This window comes from Phalacrocorax carbo, chromosome 6, assembly GCF_963921805.1.
Source record: "Phalacrocorax carbo chromosome 6, bPhaCar2.1, whole genome shotgun sequence".
Lineage (NCBI taxonomy): Eukaryota > Metazoa > Chordata > Aves > Suliformes > Phalacrocoracidae > Phalacrocorax > Phalacrocorax carbo.
The window spans coordinates 44,338,838-44,354,195 of NC_087518.1; the positions used below are offsets into that span (position 1 = coordinate 44,338,838).

General features: G+C 43.8%; 1 protein-coding gene across 2 annotated transcripts in view; it reads left to right on the top strand.

Moving 5' to 3' along the window:
- The window catches only part of DAB1 (DAB adaptor protein 1), a 477,466-nt gene that overhangs the window by 227,177 nt on the left and 234,931 nt on the right, over window positions 1–15,358 (top strand). For both annotated transcript variants that reach the window (XM_064455005.1, XM_064455003.1), the window contains exon 2: window positions 6,805–6,876. The gene's annotated coding sequence lies outside the window, so the exon portion shown is untranslated. The remainder of the gene's footprint in view (window positions 1–6,804; window positions 6,877–15,358) is intronic.

Genomic DNA, 15,358 nt, shown 5'->3' on the forward strand with positions numbered 1-15,358 from the left:
TTGAATTTATTGCCACTTAAAAATAGAGTAGTATGGTGAGAAACAAAGACAAAGCCTAGAACATCTCCCCTCTTCTTCCCAGTTTCAACTCCACTCTCATTCCCAATTCCTCCTCCTCCTCCCCCCGCAGCAGTGCAGGGTGGGTGGGAATGGGGGGTTGCTGTCAGTCCGTAACAGCCCCTCTCTGACACTCCGACCTGCTCACACTTTTACCCCGCTCCAGCGTGGGCTCTCCACAGGCTGCAGTTTCTTCAGGAAATATCCTGCTGCTCCCGTGTGGGGTCTCTAGGGTCTTCAGTGTGGATATCTGCTCTGATTTGGTCCTCTCCATGGGCTGCAGGGAAATACCTGCTCCACTGCATTGTAGGAAATTTCCCCATGATCAGAGCCACCAGCTTCTGCTTGCAGGAGGATTTGAAGCTGGCAGCGGTGGGGAACCATGCTGGGTTTGTGGATCCATGAGGCAAAGCAGTGGTTTTGAGATGTTCTCCTGGTGATTTCATAACACCAGCTGTGTCACGTGTCTGGCGCGTGGTAGCTGTGGACTCCCCTTCTGGGATTCGTGTTCAGTTGCAAGCGTTTTGTAGGTAAACTTTTTTGTTTAAATGCTTATACAAGGGATTGGCTGTACTTCAGAATATCTAAGTATAGATAGCATTGTTTTATAAAACAGAGGATAAAACAAAAAACAAACAGAATCCTTTTTTTTCTGAAAAAGATGATAGCATTGCAAATTACAGAATTAATGCATCATTCAAAAAAAAAACCAACCAACCAACCCCCACCAAATTTCTTCCTCCCCTGCCTCTCCAAGACAGCAGCAGTGTTGAACATCTGCTCAGGTTCACCTTTTTGCTCATTTGTGCTGCATGAGTGAGCACTCTCTGCTCTACTTCGAGCCCTGTGCGCTCTCAAGTTTGTTACAGGAACCTGGTCTGGGGAGATCTTCTGGTTGCACCAAAGTGTTTTGTGGGTCAGACTCTGGAGGTGAACTCATGTCATATTAAAATGTTTGCTGCTGCATGTAAGAAGAGGTTTGGGGCTGTTAAGGACCCAGAGAGGGTGACAAGCTGCTCCCTCTTGTCTGAGCGTTATAACCCGGTGCGTTTGCGTAGCATATGGGTTAATGGGCCATGGCTCACATGTGCTGGAAATTGCTGGTGACCGTAGTGCTGAAGTGACGTTTGACCTCTCCTGGCCCTGAACCAGAGCGATGTCCCATTTTGGGTGAGATCTCTGCTACTCTTTGCAGCAAGCTACAAGTCTACAGCTTTTTATGCACGTAAAATGGCTGCTGGGGAGAGGACGCACAAAATACTTTCCTTTTGTGAAAACTCCTTTTATGGCAATAGGTATATTTTAGCATTATGGATTTTCCTAACTTATTTTGTTGAAAGACAGCGAGATTGCCAACGTGCATCTGTATGTGCTGAGCAGCTGCTGGCACACAGAGGTGGGTGTTGGGCCGTCAGTGAGGTTTGTGTATGGTAATTTGCCCCTCTAGAGCATGGCACAGCTAATGAGCACAGTCCCTCCAGTCATAGGAAGCACACAGACACTCATCAGAACAGATCGGAAACCGCCTCTGCTGACTGGACTCATGAAAAAGCTGTATTTTGTGCATGGCAAATAGGAGGATGTTGCATATTTTTCATTATTAACTCTGAATCCATACAATTAGGGGTAAAAAAGAAAATAATATATTTTTATCCATTAATTCTAATGATAAAATAAGACCCAGGGAAAATATTGATCCCTACCTTGACCTCTCTCTCTTATAAAATAGGAATTTTCATTGTTTCAGTGGTTTGTCAGTGCATTGCATGTACTGGAGTTGGCAGTACATCTTGTGTGAATATCAGCTCCGTTGTCCTGTTCCCTTCACTTCCTTCCACTGAGACTTACCTCTTTTTCTTTCCCTTCCTGTGGGTGGTTAGGAGTGTGTCTGCTCGATGGATAGAAAGGACAAAATGCCTTCTTGTGACACCAGAAAGAAAATGATCCAGAGAGTTACAGGCCACTAAACCTTTCATTTGTACCTGGTAAACTGGTTCAAATAGTAAGAGAAAAAGAAAACATTTGGGAGATGCTGATAAGATCAGGCTTATCCAGTAGAAAGGTTCTGTAGGATGTGGTTGGAAGTGATAGGAAAAGCCTAGGCTTGATGACCCAGCAGGTCACTTACAGTCTTTCACTCTTAATCTCTTAGAAGTCTTTGAACTTGTCAATAAGAAACGAAGAGAGAGGAACTGGCTTATCTTATTTATTTACGATATTGAAAGGTCTTTAACAAGGCCTCTCGTAGAAAGCAGTCAAAAAGACAAGGTAGGCAAGTGAAAGGGAAAAGTATAGCTGTAAATCAAAACCTGAGGCAAAGATTAAGTATAACCGGGCAATTTTCACCATTGCAGAGGGTTAAACCAGGTGTTCCTTTGTATGTTCCTAAGTCCTATATCAGATCTTTGATCTGTGATGGAGAAGAGGTGGAAGGGTAGCCAGGTTTGTGGGTAGCAAAAAGCCACTGAGGTCAGTGGAGTCCAGGGAAGGCAGTGAGGAAGGTCAGAAGAACCTAAACAACCCAATAAATATGTGACACTACACCCCAAAAATTATCAGTGTTAATATATGGCTTTTGCCCATGCTGTGGTTTCCGTTTGAATTTGCTGTGGTCAAACCAGACATAAAACAGCCTTCAGTACTGCAGTTCATGTAGGAGATTTTGTTGCAGCTGCTAATGGGAGAAGAGGTGACCTCTCCCTGATAACCTCCCCAGGAGGGTCTGCATTTCAGGAAAACCTATACCAGTGACTTCAGACTCCAATTAATGATTCTTTTTCAGAATTACAGAAGGGTTACACAAACACATGCATAGTATTATCTGAAAAACCAGCAATGGTACTCAGCATCAGAGTAGTACCATTAGTCAACGAACCCAAATTAAGAGGCTTCACGTATAAGTATGAACAATTTTCCAAATTATTCTGGGATTTAAGTTAGATTTTCTCCCTCCCTTTAGACACTGCATCTTGTTTCTTTTAAATAGCCATGTCTTTCTCTTTGTCCTAAACAGAAGTTTTGAGTGAGTTAAAAAAATACCATTTGTTTGCTTTGCCTGCTGGTCTGTCCCTTCCCTTCCCTTCCCTTCCCTTCCCTTCCCTTCCCTTCCCTTCCCTTCCCTTCCCTTCCCTTCCCTTCCCTTCCCTTCCCTTCCCTTCCCTTCCCTTCCCTTCCCTTCCCTTCCCTTCCCTTCCCTTCCCTTCCCTTCCCTTCCCTTCCCTTCCCTTCCCTTCCCTTCCCTTCCCTTCCCTTCCCTTCCCTTCCCTTCCCTTCCCTTCCCTTCCCTTCCCTTCCCTTCCCTTCCCTTCCCTTCCCTTCCCTTCCCTTCCCTTCCCTTCCCTTCCCTTCCCTTCCCTTCCCTTCCCTTCCCTTCCCTTCCCTCCCCTCCCCTCCCCTCCCCTTCCCTCCCCTCCCCTCCCCTCCCTTCCCCTCCCCTCCCTTCCCCTCCCCTCCCCTTTTCCCAGTACCTTCCCTTCCCCTTCCCTTTCCCTTCCCTCCCCTCCCCTCCCCTTTTCCCAGTACCATTTAAGCCAGAAAGGAGACACTAGATGTCCCTTTCAAAGCTGGGGACCAAAGTCCTGAATGTTGCTAATTAGTAGCGAGAGCCTTCTAAGGCATTGAGACGTGGCATAGTTATGATTTGGAAACAAAAGCTGAATAAGAACTGTAACACTTAGCTATGGAATTCCACTCTATTTTTCTCTAATGCAGGCTAAGCTGCCTTACAGCAATCTTTTAAATGTAATGATTGAGACTATTATAGGAAATACTATACAAAGCAACATTTTTTTTTGCAGCCTAAATAATAAGTAGGGCAAGGTTTTAAATGAGGCTAGAGTAATGAATGCTGTACAATAATTTTGACGATAAATTTCCCCAGAGGATAAAGTGGAAGAACAGAAGCAGGCTGTATTTAATCATGCAAAGTTAAAGGAATGCAGACCAACAAGTATTTGTAGAGATGTACAGGTTTTCTAACCTTTTCTGATACATTATTGCCCCTTTTCACCTGAGAAACTTAGCAGAAATACAGGTCTTTTGGTGTATAATAATTAGGAGGAGGAGGGATTGATCATACAGGGTCAAGTGTTTCTTTGATATAGTGCACAGGAATTCCAGCTTCCTTGCAGGCTGGAGGACTCAAACAATAAGACATTTGTTTTGCACAGCTATTTCATTCACCAGTGAGTCTGAAAAGCTTGCTTTGAGCAGATATACAGCATGTGATGACATATTCTGCAGCTGCTCGTCACCTAGTGTTGACCCAAGGAGGTATGTCCCCACCAGAGAGCAGAGTACTGTGCAGAGATCCTAACTTTGCTCCCAAAAGCAATACAGTTGCCTTCATGCAGTGTACATGCAGAATGATAAGAAGGCCTGTGGATTTCATTGCAGAGATAAGGTCTGGGCTTCCACATACTGAGCAAGCTCAAAATCTTTGCCCCACACTCCATTACCTGGTGTAGACCTGCCTTTCCTGTGCACATACCAAAACTATCCTCATCAAAGGTGGTGCACCTTGGCTGCGATTTCTTCTCGCTTCTGGTCTTTGAGTTTGTCTTGAGGAGGCAAGCACGACTTCAAAAACCAAGAGATAGTAAAAAAGTCACTGCTGATATCTGGCTTAGCATGTTCCTGGTTCTTCTGCACAGCTGCTTGTCGTAGTTAGGCAATCATTCCATAAAACATAGGGTTGGGGTTTTTTTGTGTTTTTTGTTTTTTTTTAATTCTTTTTTTAAAATAACTGTTACAAGTAGGGTGTTTCCGTGGACTTTAGCTCAAGCTATAACAGTATTCACTCAGCAGAGGCAAAAACCTGAAGATTTCTGTTCTGCTGATCAATACTTAAAGCATATATTGATTTCCAATTTAGCTGTTAACTTTTTAGCTCTTAGAAATGCTCTTGATATCAATTTTCACCTTGCCTGATGTTCATTATATGCTGAATATTATGACAGTGAGCAAGCGGGGATGCAGTGTGCAAAGATTTACTTGCCTTGTGTAAGCATCACGGTAGCATGAAATATCTATGTTTAAGGCAATGACCTGAGAAATGCTTTTATTCAGGCCTGGCACCAGTTTCCTGTAGTGTTTCTTAGCCTGTGTAGTCGATCCCTTAAATGATATAATAAACTAATTAATACTGGTATTTGTTACATTCATTTTGGTTTTTTCATAATAATTCATTGAAAATGACCCTGAGATCCACAGCTCAGGTTGCTGCATGGCTGGGCTTTATTTAAGCAATACGACACACATGATAAGCAGTGCATTCCTATGTGATTATGCCTCCAGTAGTGTTAGGAGGCACAAGGTCAGAAGGCTCAGTGACTTTACCTGAGAAATGCTATGTAATCCCCTGCAAATGGGCTGTCTACAGTGTCTTATTGCTGTATCAGAGAGGGAATTACTTCTTTTTAAAGGCAGCAACATGAATTACATCTGTAATTGGCACAGGTATGACATCACTGACTGCCAATCAGAAATCCTCTTTGTCTTGGATTTTAACACCTTAATTTCAAGTTCAGGTCATCTGAACAAATTGATTTTGTTACAATGGTGTTTTATCCTCTTTGTGCTCCGAGTCCCATCTGCTTTAGTGAGGAAAGCACCATTTGTGCTCTGTGTGTGTGTGTTGTGCGTTGCTCTGCAGTAGCTTTTGTATCATCAGGCACTAAACAGTGACTGCAGAATCTTTGTAGAGCTGGCGAGCCATGGCCTGACTTGCAGTGCCTAGAACATTATTTAGACTCAGGAACTCAAGCAATCAAGGAAGCAAGGGGAGGGCAGACAGCGAGGTAAGCACTTCAGGATCCAGGCAGCATGGCCGGGATTTCAAAATCAATGTGTAGCCATCAAATTCTTTCAACCTAGCACTGTTTTTTCCATTTTATTGGCAAACATGACCCCAAAATAATAAAATCATCCCAATTTACAGTTATTGTTCATAAAATAAGTACCCTCAGGTTACAGCTTTACTAGCCTGGGCAGATGAGGAGCAGGCCATGAGGAGGATGGTATTTGTCCTGGTGATATTGAAGGACTATAGGCAGTTGCCATTTTTGAAGGGACAGATGAGAGACCTCAGATAAGGAGATTTCCCCTTTTTTTCTCCCCACTTTAAGGTCCAGCAGAAGAGAAGGTAAAGGCACAGTCCCTAGGAAGCTCTCTGCAGCCCCTTGGGCTCATTTTGCTGGCTTCCAGCCAGCAGTCGCTTCTTCAGCAGGGGAGAGGAAAGCCTGCACTAAATCCTGTGGTCAGTCCAAGAGATGTTTTTCCTTTGGGAAAAGGGGAATTGATGCCGGAGGTCACGGCTCGCCTGTGTCTCATGTCTGCCAGTGGGTTGGATGAGGGCATCTGCACATGGGAAGGTGCAAAACCCACTGGTTGAGGGGATGCTGTGAAAGTTGCTGTTGAGTTGTAATGGGTTTTGGGGGCAAAGCAAGATGAGCCATCATCCTGTTAGAGGGCAAAAATTTAACAAATAGTTTTAAAGGCTTAAAATAAATCTATCTTCATAACCTGACTGCAGTGCTTTTTTCCTTAGATATGTTATAGAGGTAATGATACCTCTACAGTGAACTCAATTAACCTTCTGCAGCCTTCCGTGTGACAGGGAATCCTAAATCTTCTTTTTTATGAGTGTATGTGCAAGATTTGAAGTACTCCAAACTTAACATTAATAAATGCCATTTCCTAATCGGTGCCCATTTGTTTGTTTGTTTTTTGTTTTTTTTTTTTCTACAGTGAGAAAGACATGGTGTCTGTGAGTGGGATCTAGTGTTCATGACTGAAAAGAGCTTTCCACACGGGAGTGAGGTAACTTATTCTTGTTGTTGTTGCAAATCTGTTCATTGGGGGGGGGGGGTGCCTCCTGGGGTTTCCATTGCTCAGTTGATGTTACAAGATGATCTTAAGAAATTTAGCTTTGTTTCTCTGCAGTCTTTGTAAAAATGGACATTCTTTGCCAGAAGAACTATGTGACCCTTCTCTGTCTGAGACCTGGTGCATTGTGAGTGTCCTTTGGAAATGCTACAGGAAAAAGGATAGGAAGAAAAACCTGTGTATTTAGGCTTCCACAGCTCAGTTTCCCTACAAATCTTCTTTCTGCTCTGTGATACATCCTAGTAGGTGCACATCACATCAGGAGACTCAATAGTGTTCACTCCTGCCTCACTTCTAAGGTCTTTGCATGAACGCATGCTGTACAGAGCAAAATGTTGTGTCTGGGAGGGGGAATGTCAGCGATAAATGAGAAAACAAGAGAAATGGATGATCCCCCATAATGCATACCCTATAATATAATCATTGTTTGATAGAAGAGACACTTCTAGCAACTCTCAGTGCCCTGCTAGGTATGTCTGGATTTATTATTCAAAAAGGCACAATCAAATCTCTTCATTCAGTTGACAAATGGGAGCTATTCAATTCAGTATCTGCCTCTTATTTATAGCATATAGTGAGGTGATTTATATGCTAGCTGCAGATCTTTCAAAACAGTTTTAATTAGCAGCATTGGCTATTAGAACGAAAGCCCCATAGCTTCCCTGTCATATGCATTCCCTTAAAACTGAATAGAAATCTTACTCTTTGCCAGGCAATGTTTCTTTTTTTTGTAATGCCAGCAAGAAAATGTACCTGTGCTTTACTAGCTCAGAGAGTGCATTCATGTTTGCAGCTCCGAGGGGGCAGCCAGGGGAGGTCAAGGAAGGTAATGACTTTTATTGTTGTGCCTTGGGGAAACGGGGCAATCCTTGGGGCATTAGTACTAACATCACATAGGAGTTTGCAAATGCCATAAGCGACTTTGGCTTTGCAAACAAAGTAAGCACCAAAGATGCCAAGGCTAGCTGCTCAGGCTGCCGGCACGGGCGTTTCTGGATTCTGTTCTGGGTTTCAGTGCTCTGAGGAGGATGGATCTGAGAAGGCAGGAACCCTCATCTCAGCGTGTGCTGTGGTTGGAGTGTTCACAATATTATTCTTCCTGTGTGCATTGTCTGATGATATAAGTAAGCATTTCCCCCAGCTGTTCCCTTATCCACAGAGCTGCTCTGGCTTGTGGTCTAATTGGTACCCCTGAGGTACAGACCAGAGTAAGGCACAGTGCGGAGGTGAGTTCAGCGAAGGCACTGGTTTGAGTCTCTATTATTTTCACGCATCTGGTAGGAATGTAATCCCTTTGAGACCTCTGCCTATCTGTCAAACCTGAGATCAGCCAACAGGTTCAAAAGTTATTTGGGGAAGCAATGACTGACAGAACAATTGCATGTCTCTAGGTTTTCTGTTTTTTTTTTTTTCCTGAAAAACCAGGCTAAAAAAGCACAGAAAATATAAGGAGCATTTTTTGTGTTTTATGCAGTGTGTGTCGCATGCAGAATGGTCTGTTGTTATGCTTCCACTGATCTTTTTTTGACATAAGCAATGCAGTCATTCTGTCTTCGCATCAAATAAGGCTTTGTACTACTTGTCACCAGTGTGCAGTGTCTCTTTATATGGGTAAACTCAACGTTTGCTACATCCCCTTGTCGAAAGCCTTCTGCTGCTGCTGCCTACAGGTGGGTGGTTCTTCTAGGTGTTTTACAGCAGCACACTGTCAGTGACATTTACTCTAAAGAGCAAGAAAACCTTAGGAAACCTTCAGTTTGAGGTTGACAGTAACATGAAAAGAGAGGACATGAGCACTGGACCTGGTCGCAGATGCTCTAGTATCTCTGTGTGTCCATCACTTGGAGGAGGTCAAGGAAGCAAGCCACAACTGAGAGAGAGGAGGCTGAACAAAGTTCATCACTGCCCCACCAATGCTGTACATGTGTGGTGCTTAAGAGACTGAAGGGAAAACGAGGAAATAGGTGGTGAGGACATAAAACATCCTGTTACAAGCAATCCTGAAACGAATGTGGTCAGAAGGAAGGATAAATAAGGTGGGGAACAGCAGGGAATGGAAATGGTTCCTGTAGTTTGCAACTGGGAGATGATGGGCTCTGCAGCCAGGACAGCAACGCACCCTCAGGTAAATCACAAATCAGTGACTACACTGTGAGAAAGCCATAGCCCTCTGGCTGAACACAAGGTAGATTTTTTGTCTTTTTCTTTCATCTGCTGAAGTTCTGCTTAGGCATTTTTATTTCCTTTTCTGAGCGTGTTGATAAAGCACATTGTTTAAGGAAGCTTTCCATTTATTAGCATATTTGGGCTTGTCTTTGAGCCAAATGAATAGTATTTGGTAAGCTGTCTTTGGATATTACACTAAGTGCTTTTCTACTGCAATTCTCGTAGAGTGTAGAGCTGAATTTGATAGTGTTACCTATTGGTGATTAGAAAGTGAAGGGCTTTCTGTGCATCTGTACTGCAGAATTGGCTTTGACTGATAGATCAGGCATTATGCATTTCATCATTTTCAAATTTGGCCTTAAAGTAATGAGATTTCCTCTTAAAATTCCTCTTTTCCCCAACATTTTGAAAACATTGTGAAGGCATGAATTAGGGAGGAAGATAGAGGAGAGAGAACAGTGCTGTTCGTAAACACTTAAATTGTGCATTAGCCATGGTACAGACTGAAATCTGCTGGTGAAAGGTACTTTTAAATTACCAAAATATTAACACTGTAATTATTGAGCACGGATAATAGTTATGAATTATGGATCAGTCAGGTTAGCAAAATTGCAGCTGCCTAATAGAGAAAGGTATGATGGGAACATGAGGGAAGATGATTGAGGATTCCCTCTTAATATTTTCATACCCTCCTCTCAGCAAAGGAGGTTGCTGCTCCTTCTGCTGGTCCCCGGGAGCTGTGAACACCCACCGAGGGCTGGAGCATCCCTGCCTGAGCAGCACCTGCTCTGCAGGACGGTCACTGTGCCACCAGGGCTTTTTGATGTGCCAGCCCAGCTGGACGGCCCTAGGTGCTGTGCTTTATTTGACACTGTCACTGTTTGTCACCACTGAAAAGTCCTGGCGTGCTCCAAGGCACAGCACCTCTAGTGGGAATCACTGCCACTTTTAAACCTCGTCTTCCCTGAGGAGGCTGTGGAGGGTGGCAGCGATGCTGGAGCGGTTAAGGACCATGGCTCTACCTTTGCTGATGATCCACTATCTCATCTTGAGAAAATAACTTCCCGTCACTGCCTCTCAGTTCCCCTGTCTGTAGAATTAAGATAGCGTCATGTCATATCTCTGCAAAGTGTTTTGACACCTGTGAAGGAAAAGTGCAACCTTGAAGCATGCAGAGAATATCCTGCTACCAGGAGACTCCAACAAGAGCTCTGGGCAGCGCTCACTGTTAATATACATTTATTTTTTTATTTTCTCTGTGATTGTTGAGCCCTCGGGTTTGCTGTGGCAAGAGGTCCTGCCCTGTCCCTCTTCATTTTATAAGAGCAAGTTGCTGGTGTTGTTACAAACAGCTGTTCTTCCATCAGTTATTCAGTTTGTATCTGGCCAGCTTCTTGCCTTTTCTTCAGCTACATCTATTTTCTGCAAACAAAACCAGTTTTGCTTTTACTTCATTTTTTTTGGAGGAGAGCTGTAATGTGTTTCAATTGCTTGTAATAAACTTTTGAGATTCAGTGACCTTTGTTAATCAGGAAGGGGTTTTTTTTGAGGTCTACAGGAAGAATTAATCATATGTATACTGTTTGCTTTAAAAAGTCTTTACTGAATTTGGGATTTCCCACGTAGCCATCAAAAGGTCAGAGGCTGGAGGCAGAAGCTACGAGCAGCTGGGAAGAGGGGAGTTGGAGAGCGCTGCAGGAGGGCTAACCATCTCAGAGCAGTTTCAGAAGTAGGGAGAAACCTGTGGTAACACATGGCATTGCGGGGAGCCCAATGTGTTTGAAAGACTGGCCTCAAGCCACAAATCTGGAGCATCTAAGGAAATAATAGCAGCATGCCATTGTACCATGCTCATATTTCAAAAGCAAGTTTGTGCTTTCAACAAAACGTTCCTTGGCCGTACCAGAATTTTAGGTCATATGTGGCTCAGAGGAACTATGAGAATTTCAAGAAGTTTGCAGTCAGCTGTTGGTATCTCAGCTGGTGGTACAGCCCCTTCTCCCAGGCACACAGGGTTCAAGAGTCTCTAAAGGAGAAGGTTTGCCTCATGGACACTGCCACTGTCAGCTCTCAGTGAGAGCACCATGTCCCTCCAAGTGTCCATCTAAACCTTCCCAGTGTTGCAGTGCTGTAGTGAGGACCATCCGTACTCCAGTCCCCTCTTGCTGCTGAGAACAAGTCCCAGGGCTGTGCCGAGGAAGGACACCCAGAGTCTCAGCAGGAACCAGAAAAGGCACTGCTGCCTGCACATTTTGCTTGATTTACTGGGGGAGAGGAGGTTAGATGCAGTTTAGCCTTGTAATGGCGAAAATGGGTGAACTGCATCAAAAGTTACCATCAGCATGCTGAAGTAGCAATGGCTGTAGAAGCAGAGAAATAGTAGGGACTTTGTAGGTTATCTAGTCCTGTGTCCTATACCTTTGTGTCACATTTTGGAACTGGATTCCTCAAAGAGTCCCTTACACAGAAGGTCCCTGGGGTGAAGCACAGCTGTCTGTCATGTAGGGTAGTTCATGGTCAGAGTGGTGGAAGGTGGCTCCAAAGCTGCCAGTGAAGACTCCATGAAGAGAGAGAAGGCTTTCCCCGGCAGGTCTGCCTTGTGTTGTTGCTAAATATGTGCGATGAAGTTTAGCTTGGGGGATTTCACAGTATAGCAAATCCGTGCAGGTTCTCCTCTCCTACCAGCTTCTATAGCAATGATTATGGGGACCTTATAGCTCTGAGTTAAACCCACAGAGGAAAAAGTGTTCATGGAGAAAAGGGCAGTTATCAAAAGAGAGGGGCAGTTAATGTCATTGATATCCTAAAGGCTGCAATGTCTTGGTGTAAGGGGTCCTTACTAAGGAAGGTCTTTTCCCAAATTTTACAGAATTTTTACAGAATTATTGCATGTTTATGCCAAACCCTGTAATGTTGTTTTAACGTGTTTTGCTGTATTCAGTAGTGGTTTTTACCTGCGAGGCCTTGGCATGCTGTTTCTCAATGAAGATAATGTTGGGAGATGTCTTACAAATTAGTTGCAGTGCAGTGAAGTCTTTGTTCGGCCCACTTAGCTTCTTCAGATGATGCAGTGGAGACTGTTCTCAAATTTGTTTTCAAATTTTTTATCAAGTTTTGGAGGATAATTGCATTATGTGTTACAGGGAAGCACATTTGGAGAGTTTCATTCGCAGAAGCACATCGCTTGTGTGTATGTGCAAACGGGAGAGTTTGCGTAACTACTTCTGTGCCCATACAGGGGAGGACATCTTGAGCACCATTAACTCCTGCTTCTCCTGCAAGCAAGCAGAGGGAGGGAGATGGTACCTCACCAGCCATCCGTTTGCACTGTGTGCTCCTCACTAGGGATGTATTTAGGGCCTTATTTCTGCCAGTGTTCAGAGGGACCTCGCTCCAAGGTGGCTCTGAGCCCAGGGTCTTCTTGAGGTTCGTCCTGCAGCAGTGAAGCAAGAGCATTGCTCTTTCTCCCGATGATTAAAGAACGGAGCTTACTCTTTAAAGAGTTCGTTCCTCAAAAACATTAATGGAAAAGTTATAGGCAGAACACACAGAAAGTCTGGATATGAATGATTTAAAGACTATGGGAAATCATAAAGATGTTGAGGTGAATTTACTACTTTGTTCAGTGCCACTGATTGTGTGAGGGCTCTTCAGCATGAATTAAAGAAAGGTTCCAGTCATGAGATATTACAGTTTAATTCAGACATTAGTACAGTCAGGGAGGTGACAGTAATGTATTTGCACAACCAAATAGGATTTCCCATACTGGATCACACCTTTGATGTATCTGCTCCTGTTTCTATATGGGCAGTGCTATGTGTGTCAGGGAAGATAATGTGATGTGGGATAATAGGCAGCTGTGGAAGTCTACTATCAGTTGGCTCATATCCCAACCCTAAACGTGGGATTTAATTCTTAAAAAGCCCTATTGGACGTGAGTGAGGATGTTCTCCTGACCTTCATCCACCTCAATGCATTAATGAATCACCTACAACTGAACCTTGTTCATACCAAATACCTGCACATTCTGCAGGGCAATGTTGTGTTTAAAAACATACACGGTGTTTTTTAAAGGCATTTTTAAACTTTATGTTTGTCAGAGTCATCCATTGCCCCATTATTGTACTGAGAAGATGGTACAGTAGAGAGCCTGCTTTTTCTTCGTTAAACCACTCACCACTCAGATATACCACCTCCCCATCACTTTTTATTCAGCCCTTCTCTAAAGTGAAGAAGCTGCCAGTTTTTCTTGTCTCTGAAAATATTTACAGCTGGTGCCTAAGCTTTTAAACTTTTTTTTTTCCTTTTTGAGGTCAGGTGTGCCAGTGTTTCACTCGAGGTTGGATACACTTCCTGGCTTATTATTTTAAATGTCGTTTCCTTTTCTAGTCTTTCTAGATTTTTGCTTTGACTTTCTGACTGATTCTGTTTACAGACCTGTGACTTTCCTGGAGCTTTTATTCCTTTTAGAAAATGTGGAGGAAATAGAGGTGGCCAAGGAAGAGTGCTGTGCCTCTGCAACTTCTGTGCTTGAAGATTTGTTTTAGCCTTCCAGAGGCTTTCTTCCCCCCTGATTTTTTTTCCAGCTTAAGAATTTCCAGCAATGGCTCTGAAGTAATCCCAGTGCTCTGTCTTTTTCCATTTTTCAGCTGAGAAACCTTTGCACTGTGAGTTACAGAGGCCATCAAACTGGGGTCTATTGCACATCAGCCGTCCTCCGGGTGTTTGCTGCTCTCTTCAGAAGCAGCATTCCTGGAGCCATGCCGTGAGGAGCTCAGCGAGCAGATGGCCCAGGAAAGTACCTTGCTCTCGGTGGGTCTGGAGAATGAACTCATTTTACAGCCAGTGGTCTGTCGCATGAGCCTCATTCACCAGTGGCTGGTGTAAAAAATAAATCTTGGGAAGTGGTGCCGTGCAGGCTGTGAGTGCTGCGGTGCCAGCCATGTTGGTGTCATTCAGCGAACAAGCTTGTTGGGTATGAGGAATAGGGAGGAAGCCTGGAGAGGCGGAGAGCTTACAAACAGGCATCAAAAAGCTTCAAAAGAAATGACAGAAAGTCCGGATTTGGGAATCAAAAATGTCATGTGGAGAGGAGCCAGATTTCAAGGCTGGCTCTGCAATTTGGACACACCTAAGGTGTAGGTCCCCTTTCCTTAGGTGTTATGTCCTGCCAAGTATTTCCTAAAAAAGCCATAAAGTATTAAAAAAAAAAAAGTTAAAAAAAGCACTGTGTTCAAACAAACAAAAAGGACCAAAAGTCCCCAGGTTATGTTAGACTGGATAGGTAACTGGACATCTTCCCATCTTTCTCCGCTTCACACACCAACTGGGAAACCTCTCTGAGCTCCATGTGGCTCAGCCTCCTGCGTTGAAAGCCAGGGGACAGCTGGGGAGCATCTGCAGGGCTGCTGAGCTCAAACCACCCGAGAAATGTAATGTCTTCCTCCTTGTTTCTTGCCCACTCATCAGCAGGGAGCACACTTTGCTAGAAGCATGGTGCAATTTTGAAAAGCCAGGAGACATGAGACTCTGGGAATTAGCCAAAGGAATTGTTTGGAAGTTTGGACATTTGGCTTGGTTGTTGCGGTGATGGGTTGAGGATTGCAGGAGTCCTCAGTAGTTGCTGGTTTGGTTGCTGTTAAAGATAGGGAAATTTTTGGCACTGGTTTACTCAGAGGAATATAGAAATGTCAGTTAGCAGCAGTCTTGGAAAGGGAGAGTGCAGGGTGGGAATGCTTTTGTTTATAGTAAAATCCATTAGGAATATGGGGGAAATTGCTGTCTCTGTGGGTTTGTGACTGAATGATTGATAGCACGTTAATAGGTTTAAACCCCCTGCTTCAATAATATCATTGGGAAATCTGGCTGAAAAATATTTGGCTGCCTGTGTAATCCCAAGTTTTATGCAGGCAAAGCACATCGTATCCACCACTATCATGTGGAGTGGGGTCCTACCCTGCATGGGAGAGTCTCATCAAGTAAACGCATCTATCTGATCGGCGCTGGTAAGATCTCCTGTGCAGGGAGAAGTGGGAAGATAATTTAGCTTCAAATTAAGCAGAGTATTGTGATTTTAAAATGTATGAAGATGCCAAAAATATGTCTCCACAGGCTATGCTGGGTTTGGGTTTTAAAATTTAAAAAAATTAAAAAAAAAAGCAAACTAGTACCTGGCACAGCTGGCACCGTGATGGTATGTAACCTTTATCATAGGTGAAGAGGCTAGAGGCAGACAGATGTTCCAGCATTG